The sequence below is a fragment of the Oncorhynchus masou genome, chromosome 26, assembly GCF_036934945.1.
Source record: "Oncorhynchus masou masou isolate Uvic2021 chromosome 26, UVic_Omas_1.1, whole genome shotgun sequence".
Taxonomy (NCBI): Eukaryota; Metazoa; Chordata; class Actinopteri; order Salmoniformes; family Salmonidae; genus Oncorhynchus; species Oncorhynchus masou.
In genome coordinates, this window is record NC_088237.1 from 21,636,227 (window position 1) to 21,653,883 (window position 17,657).

The following is a 17,657-nucleotide window of genomic DNA, read 5'->3' on the forward strand; positions in this document are numbered from 1 at the left end:
ATGTCCCCACTGCAATACCTAATGAGGATTGAAGGGAACATTTCAATGTGCTAACGTAATTATCATTGGCTAGTAAGCCTGCTGATTATAATCACATCACATCACACTTTAAAGCAGATGATTTACAGGACATCCCACCTTATTATAGACAATAAAGCCTGAAGATTGCTGGACTAAGAAGTAAACGTAGATGGATTGGCACCATATTCAAAATTAATTTGAGGGCGGAACTCTAAAGGGAGAGTAAAGTTAGGACATACACTTTTCTGTCACATCTCTAGATGCTGCATTGATCTTGAGGAATGGAGTGTAACACAATTTCTTTCTACAGATTTGACAGTATTTGGCACCTCCATTTTTCACTTTGGTAAAACAATCCCAAGGCAGCAAAAATATGAACCCGTTTCCAATAGAAAGCGAGGCAAAAAATTAAATATATATTTTCTCTCTCAAAACAGTGAAACTGATATTGAACTTATTTTCTAGTACAGTCGTGGCCAAAAGTTGAGAATGACACAAATATTAATTTTCACAAGTCTGCTGCCTCAGTTCGTATAATGGCAATTTGCATTTACTCCAGAATGTTATGAAAAGTGATCAGATGAATTGCAATTAATTGCAAAGTCCCTCTTTGCCATGCAAATGAACTGAATCCCCCAAAAACATTTCCACTGCATTTCAGCCCTGCCACATAAGGACCAGCTGGCAGCATGTCAGTGATTCTCTCGTTAACACAGGTGTGAGTGTTGATGAGGACAAGGCTGGAGATCACTCCAGTCATGGTGATTGAGTTCGAATAACAGACTGGAAGCTTCAAAAGGAGGGTGGTGCTTGGAATCATTGTTCTTCCTCTGTCAACCATGGTTACCTGCAAGGAAACATGTGTCGTCATCATTGCTTTGCACAAAAAGGGCTTCACAGGCAAGGATATTGCTGGCAGTAATATTGCACCTAAATCAACCATTTATCGGATCATCAAGAACTTCAAAGAGAGCGGTTCAATTGTTGTGAAGAAGGCTTCAGGGTGCCCAAGAAAGTCCAGCAAACACCAGGACCATCTACTAAAGTCGATTCAGCTGTGGGATCGGGGCACGACCAGTACAGAGCTTGCTCAGGAATCGCAGCAGGCAGGTGTGAGTGCATCTGCACGCACAGTGAGGTGAAGACTTTTGGAGGATGGCCTGGTGTCAAGAAAGGCAGCAAAGAAGCCACTTCTCTCCAGGACAACATCAGGGACAGACTGATATTCTGCAAAAGGTACAGGGACTGCTGAGGACTGGGGTAAAGTCATTTTCTCTGATGAATCCCCTTTCCGATTGTTTGGGGTATCCGGAAAAAAGCTTGTCCGGAGAAGACGAGGTGAGTGCTACCATCAGTCCTGTGTCATGCCAACAGTAAAGCATCCTGAGACCATTCATGTGTGGGGTTGTGGGCTCACTCACAATTTTGCCTGAGAACACAGCCATGAATAAAGAATGGTACCAACACATCCTCCGAGAGCAACTTCTCTCAACCATCCAGGAACAGTTTGGTGATGAACAATGCCTTTTCCAGCAAGATGGAGCACCTTGCCATAAGGCAAAAGTGATAACTAAGTGTCTCGGGGAACAAAACATTGATTTTTGGGGTCCTTGGCAAATAAACTCCCCAGACCTTAATCCCATTGAGAACTTGTGGTCAATCCTCAAGAGGCAGGTGGACAAACAAAACCCCACAAATTCTGACAAACTCCAAGCTTTGATTATGCAAGAATGGGCTGCCATTAGTCAGGATGTGGCTCAGAAGTTAATTGACAACAAGCCAGGGCGGATTGCAGAGGTCTTGAAAAAGAAGGGTCAACACTGCAAATATTGACTCTTTGCATCAACTTCATGTAATAGTCAATAAAAGCCTGACACTTATGAAATGCTTGTAATTACACTTCAGTATTCCATAGTAACATCTGACCAAAAATATCTAAAGACACTGAAGCAGCAAACTTTGTGGAAATTAATATTTGTGCCATTCTCAAATCTTTTAGTCACGACTGCACATGTCCTCTTTAGATGTCTTGCTAGTGACCAGGCAGTAGTTTTCTATCGCACCGCAAAGATAAAGAAAAGTTGGAGAAGAATCTCATTAATTAAAGATGGCATTTTCAGAGACCGTGTCCAAAAACTTTGACAACGAAGCAGCTTTCTCTCCTCCCAGGCAAGGCCATTCATTCTCATTGCAGAACGTTTGAATTAAACATGAAGGTGAAAAATTTTAAAGTGTGCCACATGGTAAATTGAATGGTATGGATGAGGTCTAGTTCACCCTACATGCTCTCCTTATCTTCCTCCTCCTCCTCCTCCTCCTCCTCCTCCTTCTCCTCCGCTCTTACTACTCTTCATTTATTTCCTCTCTCTTCTTCTGTCTGCCCCACATAGCAAACTCATCTCCAGCTTTCTGTCAAGCTCTGATACCTATAAGAGCATCTCCACCTCTCCAGCTCGGTCAGCTAGTCAGAGTACTGACAGGTAATCCATGTGCTGACCATGTTGCAGTAATCCATCTCGATCAGTCTTGTCAATGCTAACTGGCTGATGATTAGTGAGACAGACCTGGCCGGGTTCATACAGCAGCCAGGGAGATCCCCAACACAATGACATCACTGCATAGCATAGACAGAGACAGAGACAGACTACAAATTGACAAATACTACAATAACATTGTGCTTCATGATTATATACATTATATACATGATTATAAACTGGGTTGTTCGAGCCCTGAATGCCGATTGACCGCCATCGTGGTATATCAGACCGTATACCACGGCTATTACAAAACATTTATTTTCACTGCCCTAGTAACGTTGGTAACCAGTTTATAATAGCAATAAGGCACCTCGGGGTTTGTGGGATATGGCCAATATACCGTGGCTTAGGTCTGTGTCTCCGCGATGAGTTGTGCCTTATTGCTTAATTATACAGCCTTACTTATTTGGAACATTGATTTCATGAAAATGTTAATTGACAGAGATTGCACTTGTAAAATATATGATTAATTGAAGGGATTTAAGTGATTTTATATAAACGCTTGATAATTGTTTATGTAACCACCGTTTTTCTGTATCAGTGTTCGCTTTAGCCTTCAACTGCTTCCATATTTGCGGTGCACAGAATTCCACAGAGAACATTTACATTAAGTCACCCTCAAAAGTAATCAGCTGACCATGATTGACATAGACTAGCATGCTGAAACCTTGCAAACCATTTATACCCAAAGATATTCCATATGAATTCTAATCAGTTTCTGATGTTGAGGAGTGAAATAAATGATGATGAAGAGAGGCAGCATCTGGTCTTGCGGCTTCGCATTTTGGAAAGACAGTTGCATAATATAGTTCTGTTTTCTCTTTGGCATGTTTGTAGAATGAATCAAAATGCAGATTGGAAAAGTAATAAAAGGGAAGAGGAAGATACTGTGTATATTGAGAGGAGAGGAAGTTTGGGGCTTATATGCTTTCCCTTCCCCTCAGCACAACCAAAGCATTGTTTCTGGAGTGCACAACAGCACCCGTACAGTATGACAGCATGGTTCAACAGTACTATCATCAGTCTCGTTACATATGAAAGCTAGAATCCTTGATTGAAACAATAACAAAGTGACTCCCCGCCTCTGTTTTGATTTTAAAAAACAGTGGGATGGGCTTTGAGCAATGTAATAAATCTCAAATTCCTAGACAGAGCTATGGGATATTAAGGACTGCGCATCCATGATATCAAAACTATAATTTTAATATCTTTTGAAGTTATATGGTGTGTTTTTTTACATTTACAGTGTTACAAACATTGAAGTACAACAAGTTATATTTTGGGATCTGGGATCTGATGGGGTACAACAGTTGAACTAAGCTCATGAGGCATTTATAAGTTATATTCTTCAACAATCAATGGGTATGTATCATTCATTTATAATATATTTAGCAACTATGGATTCTAGCTTTAGGAGACAGTTTAGCAATTTGTAGAAAGCATAGGAGGCTGCTGACAACTCATAATCATGGCCGGAACGAAGCAAATGGAATGGTATTTAACACCAGGAAACCATGTGTTTGATGTATTTGATACCTTTCCATTTATTCCACTCAAGCCATAACCACAAGCCCGTTCTCCCCAATTAAGGTGCCACCAACCTCCTGTGGTAGAAAGAGCCTTTAATGCATATCAGTTTAATGCTGCTTGCTGCATATTAGTTGCAATTCTAAACCATTAAAACCAGATGTATATAAATCTATATCCGTCTTCCTCTCCACATCGGCTTCACACCACATGTAATCCACGCTACATTTCCCCAAGCACCTGAGGAATAACCAATAATACATTTGAATCAACTTAATGGCGTATCATTTTAATGCACTGTGAGATCTCGTTAACTTTATGAAATGAATAACAAGGTGATAAAGGCTTCACTCTGAAAATAGTTTGGCAGGAGCAACACTGGGAAGTTCTAAAAGCATGTTCTCTTTACGTATATAAATCTGACTGACAGGTTCATAAAAAGCAGGCCATTGTAAAATGCTGAAACCACTCAGAGACCAGAGATCATCATCAACAGTGTGGCGGGAACATGTTCTGTACTGACCGTGCCTGACCATTGACCATGTCTGACTCTCCGCATCTATTAAAGGCAGTGGAAATATGGAACTGCGGGTGGACGGCTGCTTTCTGACTCCAGCTTCTGCCTCCCTCTCGAGGTCAGGCCTTAGATACTCCTATACTTCCACTCCACATGGGAGCGTGGCTGTGTGGGTGGGGAGAAAATAAGAAGGCCCTGGACGGGACCCTGTCTACAAAGCCTCCACGGTGTAATTCAAACTGCATTCCAACCGTTGGAATTATGTAGCACACAGCAACAGTTACTCTCATTCAAAGATGTAGAGAAGTGGATTCCAATGGTTTGTTTAGATTCTACAGAGTAAATATAATGTACAACTACATAGTAAAAATACTGAACAACTACATAGTAAATATACTGAACAACTACATAGTAAATATACTGAACAACTACAACTACAGAGTAAATATACTGTACAACTACATAGTAAATATACTGTACAACTACATAGTAAATATACTGTACAACTACATAGTAAATATACTGAACTACTACATAGTAAAAATAATGAACAGCTACAACTTCAGAGTAAATATACTGTACAACTACATAGTAAAAATAATTAACAGCTACAACTACAGAGTAAATATACTGTACAACTACATAGTAAAAATAATGAACAGCTACAACTACAGAGTAAATATACTGTACAACTACATAGTAAATATACTGTACAACTACATAGTAAAAACAATGAACAGCTACAACTACAGAGTAAATATACTGTACAACTACATAGTAAAAATAATGAACAGCTACAACTACAGAGTAAATATACTGTACAACTACATAGTAAAAATAATGAACAGCTACATAGTAAATATACTGAACTACTACATAGTAAATATACTGTACAACTACATAGTAAAAATAATGAACAGCTACAACTACAGAGTAAATATAATGTACAACTACATAGTAAAAATACTGAACAACTACATAGTAAATATACTGAACAACTACATAGTAAATATACTGAACAACTACATAGTAAAATATACTGAACAACTACATAGTAAATATACTGTACAACTACATAGTAAATATACTGTACAGCTATAACTACATAGCAAAAATACTGAGCAACTAAATAGTAAATATACTGCTCAACTACATAGTAAATATACAGAACAACTACATAGTAAATATACTGAACAACTACATAGTAAAATATACTGAACAACTACATAGTAAAATATACTGAACAACTACATAGTAAAATATACTGAACAACTACATAGTAAATATACTGTACAACTACATAGTAAATATACTGTACAGCTATAACTACATAGCAAAAATACTGAGCAACTAAATAGTAAATATACTGCTCAACTACATAGTAAATATACAGAACAACTACATAGTAAATATACTGAACAACTACATAGTAAAATATACTGAACAACTACATAGTAAATATACTGAACAACTACATAGTAAAATATACTGAACAACTACATAGTAAATATACCGAACAACTACATAGTAAATATACAGAACAACTACATAGTAAATATACTGTACAACTACATAGTAAATATACTGAACAACTACATAGTAAAATATACTGAACAACTACATAGTAAAATATACTGAACAACTACATAGTAAATATACTGTACAACTACATAGTAAATATACTGTACAGCTATAACTACATAGTAAATATACTGTACAACTACATAGTAAATATACTGAACAACTACATAGTAAAATATACTGAACAACTACATAGTAAAATATACTGAACAACTACATAGTAAATATACTGTACAACTACATAGTAAATATACTGAACAACTACATAGTAAAATATACTGAACAACTACATAGTAAAATATACTGAACAACTACATAGTAAAATATACTGAACAACTACATAGTAAATATACCGAACAACTACATAGTAAATATACTGAACAACTACATAGTAAATATACTGTACAACTACATAGTAAATATACTGAACAACTACATAGTAAAATATACTGAACAACTACATAGTAAATATACTGAACAACTACATAGTAAAATATACTGAACAACTACATAGTAAAATATACTGAACAACTACATAGTAAAATATACTGAACAACTACATAGTAAATATACCGAACAACTACATAGTAAATATACTGAACAACTACATAGTAAATATACTGTACAACTACATAGTAAATATACTGTACAACTACATAGTAAAAATACTGAACAACTACATAGTAAATATACTGAACAACTACATAGCAAAAATACTGAACAACTACATAGTAAATATACTGTACAGCTATAACTACATAGCAAAAATACTGAACAACTACATAGTAAATATACTGCTCAACTACATAGTAAAAATACTGAACAGCTGCAACTACATAGTAAATATAATGTACAACTACATAGCAAATATTCTGTACAGTGCATGTCCTCTGTCCAGAGTTAACCCCTATAACCTTTTATCATCTGCCCCCGCTCCCATCAAGCAGTACTTCGTCCCATTATCCATCCCTCAGCTAGCCCTGTCATGCCATTGGCTTCCCCTGGTCACCCCTAAACGGCCCTGACTGAGGGCTTGTGCTGCACGTTATCGATGTGGCTGTTTATAGGATGTGACAACTGTATTAGGCACAAATCAGTCAGCTTGCTTCCATTCTCTGCTGGACTATGGAGCGATGTGCACCGCGGGCCCCGGTTTCCACGGGCTGCTCTCGCTCTCTCGCTTTCTTTCTCTCTCCCGCTCACTCTCTTTATCTTCTTTCATTCTTTCCTTCCAGCATATCTCCCCCTGTTATCAACAACGCTCCCTCACTACCTAGCAGTCCTCCCTTGGGATGTAGTCTCTCCATTCTCTCCTGGCCTCGGTGATTCAGGGAATAAAGTCACACCCATCACACAGAGCAGCCAATCACCACCTTCTATTGACCTGTAAGCATCATCAGCTTCTTCATCTAGCACTGTAAAGGGTGTGGAGGGGGGAGGGGACAGAACACATAGAGGTGCAATAGAGGTTGTACTAATGGACCACACATTTGTATGTACTGTAGGCTAAACCAACAGAAACTACTTAATGTAAGGTTGATAACTACTTCAATGTACCGGTCATGGACTGAGGGAAATCGTGTTGATCATGCTGATTATACGAACTACTTGGGCCCACAGTAAAATACATTAACCAATATCTATATGATTGAAAATATGGTAATACTTGACAATGTCTAATAGATGAAGAATTATTCAATTGACGTATATTCCATTTACAGAATGAGTCAAGTTAGATGATTTGTTCTAACACAGTAATGAATGGATTAATCCCTCTGTCAATATGTCACAGGATGAGTTAAACAGAGGGAGGTCTGGGAGATTAGCAGTGCCTTGTGAAAAAGCGTCTCACTCGAGTGCCAATGGAAATCATCCAATTTCTGCCTCCAAGTTTAGAGTTAGAGACAGAAGGGGAAAATAAATGGGATTAGGTGAATAAAAACTTCCAAACACTTGGGCAAAATGTTTCTGCATGTTTAGATTTCCCTCTCAAAGAGGGATCGAGGGAACATTACCGGAAGATAGAACAGTCAACTTTTACAACTGTTTCTTTTCATACTTAATCAAGGTGGGCAATCTAAAAACATTTAGCATGTATTTCCCTGTTCAGGTTGTTCACCACAAAGCTACCCTATTAATATGGTTCCTTATCTTTCACAGCTTGTGAGACATAGACTTCACTTGTGATAAGTCTGGTCAGAAAATCTATGCAATCTCCAGCCGCCCAATTAGACAGCAATTCATCATTATGAGTATTGCTACACTTAGAAAAAAAGTGTTCTTTGCTTGTCCCTGTAGGATAACCCTTTTGGGTTCCAGGTAGAATCCTTTTGGGTTCTATAGAAACTTTTTACTCCTCTTACTGTCAACTGCGTTTATATTCAGCAAACTTAACATGTGTAAATATTTGTATGAACATAACAAGATTCAACAACTGAGACATAAACTGAACAAGTTCAACAGGCAAAGAAATTGAATAATGTGTCCCTGAATAAAGGGGGGGGAGGTCAAAATCAAAAGTAGCAGTCAGTATCTGGTGTGACCTCCAGCTGCATTAAGTACTGCAGTGCATCACCACCTCATGGACTCCATGAACCTGGAAGTTGCTGGACATTTCTGGGGGGAATGGCCCTAGCCCTCACCCTCCAATACAACAGTTCCCAGACGTGCTCAATGGGATTGAGATCCGGGCTCCTCGCTGGCCATGGCAGAACTCTGACATTCCTGTCTTGCAGGATATCATGCACAGAACGAGCAGTATGGCTGGTGGCATTGTCATGCTGGAGGGTCATGTCAGGATGAGCCTGCAGGAAGGGTACCACATGAAGGAGAAGGATGTCTTCCCTTTAACGCACAGCGTTGAGATTCCCTGCAATGACAACAAGCTCAGTCTGATGATGCAGTGACACACCGCTCCAGACCATGACTGACCCTCCACCTCCAAATCGATCCCGCTCCAGAGTACAGGCCTCGGTGTAATGCTCATTCCTTCGACGATAAACGCGAATCCGACCATCACCCCTAGTGAGACAAAACTGCAACTCATCAGTAAAGAGCACTTTTTGCCAGTCCTGTCTGGTCCAGCGACGATGGGTTTGTGCCCATAGGCGATGCTGTTGCCGGTGATGTCTGGTGAGGATCTGCCTTACAAAAGGCCTACAAGCCCTCAGTCCAGCCTCTCTCAGCCTATTGTGGACAGTCTGAGCACTGATGGAGGGATTGTGCGTTCCTGGTGTAACTCGGGAAGTTGTTGTTGCCATCCTGTACCTGTCCCGCAGGTGTGATGTTCGGATGTACCGATTCTGTGCAGGTGTTGTTACACTTGGTCTACCACTACGAGGGCGATCAGCTGTCCGTCCTGTCTCCCTGTAGCGCTGTCTTAGGTGTCTCACAGTACGGACATCGCAATTTATTGCCCTGGCTACATCTGCAAGTCCTCATGCCTCCTTGCAGCATGCCTTAGGTACGGTCACGCAGATGAGCAGGGACCCTGGGCATCTTTCTTTTGGTGTTTTTCAGAATCAGTAGAAGGGCCTCTTTAGTGTCCTAAGTTTTTATAACTGTGAACTTAATTGCCTACTGTCTGAAAGCTGTTAGTGTCTTAAAGACTGTTCTACAGGTGCATGTTTATTAATTGGTTATGGTTCATTGAACAAGCATGGGAAACAGCGTTTAAAACCTTTACAATGAAGATCTTTGAAGTTCCTTGGATTTTTTTTTACAAATTATCTTTGAAAGACAGGGTCCTGTTTCTTTTTTTGCTGAGTTTCTGAACCTTCTGTAGAAAGGGTTCTACCTGGAACCCAAAAGGGTTCTACCCGCAACCAAAATGGGTTCCTCAAAGGGGTCTCCTATTGGGACAGTCGAAGAATCCATTAAGGTTCTAGATAGCAGCCTTTTTTCTAAGAGTGTAGGTTGACATTAGCTACCCTGTTTAGTTGCCTTGCCTGAGACTACAGAAGACAGAGGTAAGCATACACAGAGCTATGGAGTAACTGCTGTCCTCTAGCTCAGGAGGCTCACTGTCTTCTTTGATATCCAGCAAAAAAAATCACAATACTAGATCTTGATTAGTCTGTCTCTGATTCTTGCGAGAGCAAACAGCACACTCCTGTGAATTGTTGCTGATTTCAGGTGATTTCTCAAGGTTGCAAGGGACTGAACAGAGAGCGATTCACAGCCTTCTGAACTTTGCTTTTCAGGGGCTCAGGAACACAAAGTGAAGGGGAGGGGCTAAGCAACACATTAGATCACTTCTGATTTCTACGGGATACAGATCACCTCAGGCACCTCAGGCACCTTTTCCATTTCTGGGTTTTTAAATTCAGGTTGTTTGTTCACTGGTTTCACATTGGGAGCATGAATGCTCCCACATGTTTCACAGACATGTAAGATTCATCAAATGTGGTCAATATTCACCCTTATTACCTAGCATTTTGTTTAATTGTGGGTTTCCAATGTGACCCTTGTCCACCAATCAGGTGCCTTTTGAGTAGTGTGGGGGAAATAATTGTATTTCACCTGATGTTAACATTCTGTCATGAAGAGCACATGTTCAATATAACAAAAAACACTTTGTCCTATCTCTAGAGAAAAAAAGGCTACAGTAAGAGCCTATTAATAACTACTGTAGCTGGCACAGCCATAAAGTCATAAAATCCGATTTAAACGTAACCCGTAACCTTAACCCTAACTTTAACCACACTGCTAACCCTAACTAAGCCTAACCATAACCTTAAATAAAGACAGAAAATGTATATATTTATATATATACATTTGTACAATATTTCCAATTTTGACTTTGCAGCTGGTCTATCTAAGGGGAAATCGATCAGTTCTGCTTCCAGGACAAGACTCATGACAATAAATGTCAACCTTCCCACATGGTTCCACCTCCGTCTCCTTTGCGGCTTCCAGCTGCTGGGTGATTAATCTAGGAGGAACTCGACAGTAACTTCCGAGTCAGATGGAGAGGATCAAAGTGAGGTGTAGGATCACTGATCTACAAATAGTATTCCCTAACAAATAATATGTTTTGTGACATTAAGATTTGCAGAGCTACGCCTCCCCTGGCTTAGGCAATCCCCCCGTCAAACACACGTGCACAACCAGACAATGATTGATTGGAGGCAGCTTATGCCAATACTAGTGGACAACGCTGTAAATACCGGTAAAAGCACAGTGTCTACAGTTGTGTCCAGAAACTCCTGGCCCGATTCATAAGGCCCTGGTCCAAACCCTGTTCCCTCCCCCCTCTAATCAACAGTTTCATGACTGCAATCTCCTTCCCAAGCCAATCTAGGAAACCGATTCAGGAACAAGAGAGAGAAGATTGCGACTGAGAGTTTGCTTTTAGTGTGGCCATGATTTACCCACTTATGTCCTTTTGTGCTAGATGTATACCCTAGCATTTTTAAAGCTAGAATCCTTAGTTGCTCCATCCATTTTTGGACTTATAAATTAATTATATATACATATGTGTGTGTGTGACTGTATACACTGCTCACTTTTTATTTTCCGGTTGTTTGTTCACTGGTTTCACATTGGGAGCACATGAATGCTCCCACATGTTTCACAGACACGTGGGACTCATCAAATATGTTAAATAATCACTCTTATCACTGGTTTAGTGTTTAGTTTAATCGTATTGTCACGCCCTGACCTTAGAGAGCCTTTTTATTCTCTATTTGGTTAGGTCAGGGTGTGACTAGGGTGGGCAATCTATGTTATATTTTCTATGTTGGCCTGGTATGGTTCCCAATCAGAGGCAGCTGTCTATCGCCTCTTTCTCACCTTAGTTATTGGGATCTTGACTTTGTATAGTTACTGTGTAGCCTGCAGAACGTTATGTTAGTTTATATATATATACAGTGGAGCAAAAAAGTATTTAGTCAGCCACCAATTGTGCAAGCTCTTCCACTTAAAAAGATGAGAGAGGCCTGCAATTTTCATCATAGGTACACTTCAACTATGACAGACAAAATGAGAAAAAAAATCCAGAAAATCACATTGTAGGATTTCTAATTAATTAATTTGCAAATTATGGTGGAAAATATGTATTTGGTCAATAACAAAAGTTTATCTCAATACTTTGTTATATACCCTTTGTTGGCAATGACAGAGGTCAAAGTTTTTTCAAGCACATTGTAGGTGGTTGTGTGTGTGTGTGTGTGTGTGTGTGTGTGTGTGTGTGTGTGTGTGTGTGTGTGTGTGTGTGTGTGTGTGTGTGTGTGTGTGTGTGTGTGTGTGTGTGTGTGTGTGTGTGTGTGTGTGTGTGTGTGTGTGTGTGTGTGTGTGAGAGTGAGACAGGAGAGCCACAGCTGAATATTGTTCCGCGGTAGAGGCTGGCTGAGTGAGGCTAATGGTGGGCGGGTGCCTGGGCAGCCCTCCACAGTAATGGACCATGCAGGCAGTGGTATTCACCATATAATCCTTTAGAGGTCCTCCCAGGTTAATCACCCAGCAGCTGGGAGCCGCATGGCAGAAGGAGGTAGAGCCCCGTGGATGGGCCATGCTAAATTAAATGAATGGAAGATGGCCTCATTAGCACTCGCTCTGTTGCTCCGGGAGTCAGGAGGGAATGTGTAGGCCTGGCCATCGCTGGCTTTAGGCTGCATAGGGTGTAGGTTGTATTGGCTGTAAGTTGTAAATTAAGCTGTAGGCTGTAAACTATAGGCTGTAGGCTGTGAGCCATACTAGTCCTGGACTGCAACAGGCATCACTATGCAGCAGGGAGAGTGATTGCTTATGGAAATGTTGCTGCATCAAAGTATATAATACATTGATTTAAACTTCATCAAGGGCTGCTGTCAATCGGTTTCTCCACTTGTACTGTAACTACACTCATAAATCACTAGGCATAGATGCTAAATGAAATGGTGTATAGTTGTGTGTATTCATTCTGGTTAATGTGGAGTCCTGTGCTATTTTGCCCTATCCAGGGGTGCCTTACTGACATGGTCCTCCACTGCCTCCTGCACACTCAAATCCCCTTGAGAGTGCTCACTTCATCACCTGTCCTGTGTCTCATAAGGCCCTGGTCCAAAACCTATTACCTCCCCCATCCTCCCACCCAGTTGCATGTTTCAGTCCCCTTCCCAAGCCAATCTAGGAAACCAAATCAGAAACAAGAGAGAAGATTGCGGCTACTTTCTGCTTTCTCCTTGATAGTGGCCATGATTTGCCCGCTTATGTCCTTGTGTGCTAGATGTATAGCCTAGTATTTTTAACCACTTGTTCATGTCATCAGTTGCATAGGATGATGTTAAGATTGATGGTGTGTGTGTGTGATTGGGGAATAACTGATTACATGTGATCAGTTACATGTCATCCAAATTTGTTTTACGTAACTCAGGGTTTCCCAAACACGGTCCAACAACCCCCCCCCCGCCAGCACTACACAACTGATTCAAATCATCAAAGCTTGATGATCAGTTGTTTATTTGAATCAGCTGTGTAGTGCTAGGGCAAAAATGAAATGTACACGGGGGACCCAGGACTGAGTTTGGGAAATCCTGAGTTACGTTACCAGTAAAAATATTGTATTCAGATTACAGATACTTTAGAAAAACAAGATGATTACTTCTTGGATTATTTTCAATATGGAAATTATGTTTGCGAGAAGAAAAAAAACATGACACCTTTCTGTTTTAGGAATACAATTCAATTAAACATTGAAAAAAGGCGCAATTTTAAATTTGTTCCACCTGAGCGAGTCTGACCACAAGTCAGTGACTACTATGATGACACACCAAAAGCGTTTGATGGATCCTTTTTGTCTTCTTCTAATGCCCCTTAAGGGGAAAGTACTCCAAAAGTAATCAGTTTACGTTACTGAGTTTGGTTAATCTAAAAGTTACTTTACTGATTACAATTTTGGAAAGATAACTATTAACTGTAACGGATTTAGAGAGTGACATACCAAACCATGTGTGAGTGCAAGTGGGCGTGTCTGTATATGTGGTGTTTGTTTATACAGAAGGTGTCTGTGTTTGTTCCGGGCCTAATGGTGCAATTGATTAGCATAATTGTAATTACTTGTGTGGAATGCAGTCAGACTCATGCCCCAGGTGAGTATCAGATGAGGTTGGTATTCCTCCCGTCCTCCTCGCTCCTCGTGGTGAATAACTGAAATTGCTCCGCATAAACACCTCAGAGACTTCAGCACCAGCTTTACAGCCCTGAGAGACAAGGGGTGGAAAATAATGCAGAAAATTAGAGCCGTTTTATTCTTGCTGACCAAAGAGTTCCTTACTTTGATGCATTACGCTTGAGTCAGCTTCAGAATCTGTGTAGTGTAGCACTTCACCTGAAAAAACCCTTTGTGCACATTGTTGCTCCTCTGTCAGCATTGATGATTAGTTCCAGGTAAAAACATTTACCAGGGTTGGACACATGCAGCGTTTTGAGTGTTATTTTTCATGTAACAATCCCATTCCATTCCTGGTGGACGCCAGATATACTGTATATAATGATGAAATGGTCTAGTCTCCACCCTAACAATGGGAGTCGTCTCAAAGGAGGGAAGGCATGTGTTCTGCTTATCGCTGTGTTTGTGGACAGATTTCAACGGGAGTGGACAGTCCCACTTCGCCCCTTCCTGTCTCTAGCCCAGCAATAACACACCATATTCAAATAATCATCATTTCCGCGAATCAAGGCTTGGGAGAAATAACTGCTTGAGAAACGATGTTCTATACTAAGTAGAGGCCTAACTTTCCCATTATGTACACCCATATTCTCACATCACGCCCTGAGCTGTCTAATGAGCCAAGCAGTCCTAACCAGCTTGTTTCATTTGCTGCTTTCCCCTCTTGATTAGGCACATATGAGAGAGAATGATTCACGTCTTTTTCAATTGAAATGTGTTGATTACAAAAATCGCTCACTGTGCAAAGGGGATTATGACGATGAATCACACTTGGGCTGACAAACCACCACTGTTCTGAGAATCAGACGGGCCTTTATAGGGAGAAAAACTGTTCAGCAGATTCATCAGAGCTCAAAGTGAAGGTCAGATGAAGCCAGACCTTCTACCCAGAATGCAAAGTAGGATACTTTTGACGTGAATCTAGGCAAGAAGAACACTGGGCAAAACTTCTTCATCATCCAGCGAGTTAGAGCCCGGAATAAATACCCATATTTTTCTGGTCACAATCTGAATGGAAATTCATTCCTTAGGCAGCAGGATTTCAGTGACAGATATTTGCTGTTCTGAATTCTGTACTTTCTTGGAGACAATCCTGTCCTATCATGGATGCTATGTTCCTATCCCACAGTAGATGGAAACACAACCTACTTGCATAACAGGTGTTAAACACAGAACATTCTAGCATTTCCTTTACTCTCTCCTCCACCTTGTCAACAAGGGAAATAGGGGTAGGGTGCATACATCTTCTCAGCCTTACTCAATGCTCACGTGTTGACATGATGAGAAAGAGAGGTCAAAGATAGTGTGTGCCTAGTCTCTGTTTTGACTTGTGCCTCTCTGCTCTGCAGACAGCGTGGGGGGCTTCAGCAGCTCAAGCTGTGAAGCTGCAGCTCACTGTGGATCCATGGCACCTCTGCCAGTAGTCTGTCATCGCTAGTGTTGCTTGGCAGTCTAAATCTGTCCAGGAAACAAACAGCAGCGTCTCTCCTGCTGCCTACATATCCTGCTCTGTGGGGATATAACACTCAGCTCCATAGCAATCAATATTGGATGCACCTTCAGGGACCAGCCAAGAAAATGGCCTCAGGCTGGACTGGTCCCATCCCACCCATTTTCTATATTTAAAACTAGGCTAGCGTATAATGAAATACATTACCTGCCATGAGCGCTCATAACTCTACCAAGGAACAGACAGAGGAGTTATGGGGAGCGGGACGAAGAATGATCCAACTACACAAATAATGTTTTTACTCTCAAGAACATTTATCACTGTGGCTCCAGCAGATAAATCATAACTGCGTTGGTGGGGGATAACGTTTCCTTGAAATCGCTTGATAATGCGGGATAAAATGCCCATCATGAAATAAGTAAATCTGGCTCTTGCATCTGGGATGATACAGTGTTTATGTGTGTTGTGTGTGTGTGAGGAAGAGTGTGAGAGCCAGAAGAAATGTGTGAGATGGAAACAGCCCAGAATTCCCCCGAGGGAGGCATAGGGCCTCGGCTCTCCCCATCTGATAGGAAAATAGACATGGCAGCTATCAACACATGATCCTCCAGCACCACGCTGCACCTCCTCATCTCCCCTCATCGCCCCTCATCTCCAACATCTGCACCCATCACAGTCTGGTCTCTACAGGCTGCCAGAGAAGGCATACTGTACCCATCAAGAAAAGCTGGAAAGAAAACAAACCCTGAAGTTCCCATTGGGGAGAGTAGAGAACAACATGGGATAAGAATGTTAAAAGTCATTTGTGTTCGTATAAATTGTGCACAGATAAAACAACTATTGTGGCTTCGGATACAGTGAGATTGAAGCAATCCTGTACTGCAGTTTCTAAAGTGAAGGAGAAATAGTCCTATTTTATTATTAAATCACATCAAATCACATTTTATTTGTCACATGCATTGAATACAACCTTACAGTGAAATGCTTACTTACAAGCCCTTAACCAACAATGCAGTTAAGAAAATCCGTTAAAAAAGTAAGAGATAAGAATAACAATTAATTAAAGAGCAGCAGTAAATAACAATAGTGGGGTTATATACAGGGGGTACCGGTACCGAGTCAATGTGTCAATGTGCGGGGGGCACCGCTGTCGAGGTAATTGAGGTAATATGTACATGTAGGTAGAGTTATTAAAGTGGCTATGAATAGATAATAACAGATAGTAGCAGCAGCGTGGTGGGGGGGGGTTGCAATGCAAATAGTCTGGGTAGCCATTTGATTAGCTGTTCAGGGGTCTTATGGCTTGGGGGTAGAAGCTGTTTAGAAGCCTCTTGGAACTAGACTTGGCAATCTGGTACCGCTTGCCGTGGGGTAGCAGAGAGAATAGTCTACGACTAGGGTGGCTGGAGTCTTTGACAATTTTTGAGGCACTTCAAGGTGTGCACATGCAACCCTTAATAACACAATGACAGTGGGTTGTTCTGTGGTGTGGCTGCAGATATCCTTCGAAACCGTGCAAAGCAGGGGAAATTATTGTAATCCAAAGTGAAAGATAGGAAGATACAAGGAAGTGGAATAATTGCTGTGCTAAACACCCTTACCTGGCTCCAAATGGAGGCTGGCTTCAAACAAGGGGAAATGACAGGACATGAGGACATTTCAGCCATGTAAATGGAACTAATGCATCACAGTCAAATGGGTTGGAGCATTGACACACTCATAGACCAGTAATAACCTGGCCTTTGTCCTATCTGATCAATACGGGGTGATTACATTCAACAGCACTGGGTGTCTCCTAAATGGCACATTCTTCCCTGTTCCCCATTTAGTACAGAGCCCCATTCTGACTAGGGTGCCATTTGGGACAAAGCCTTA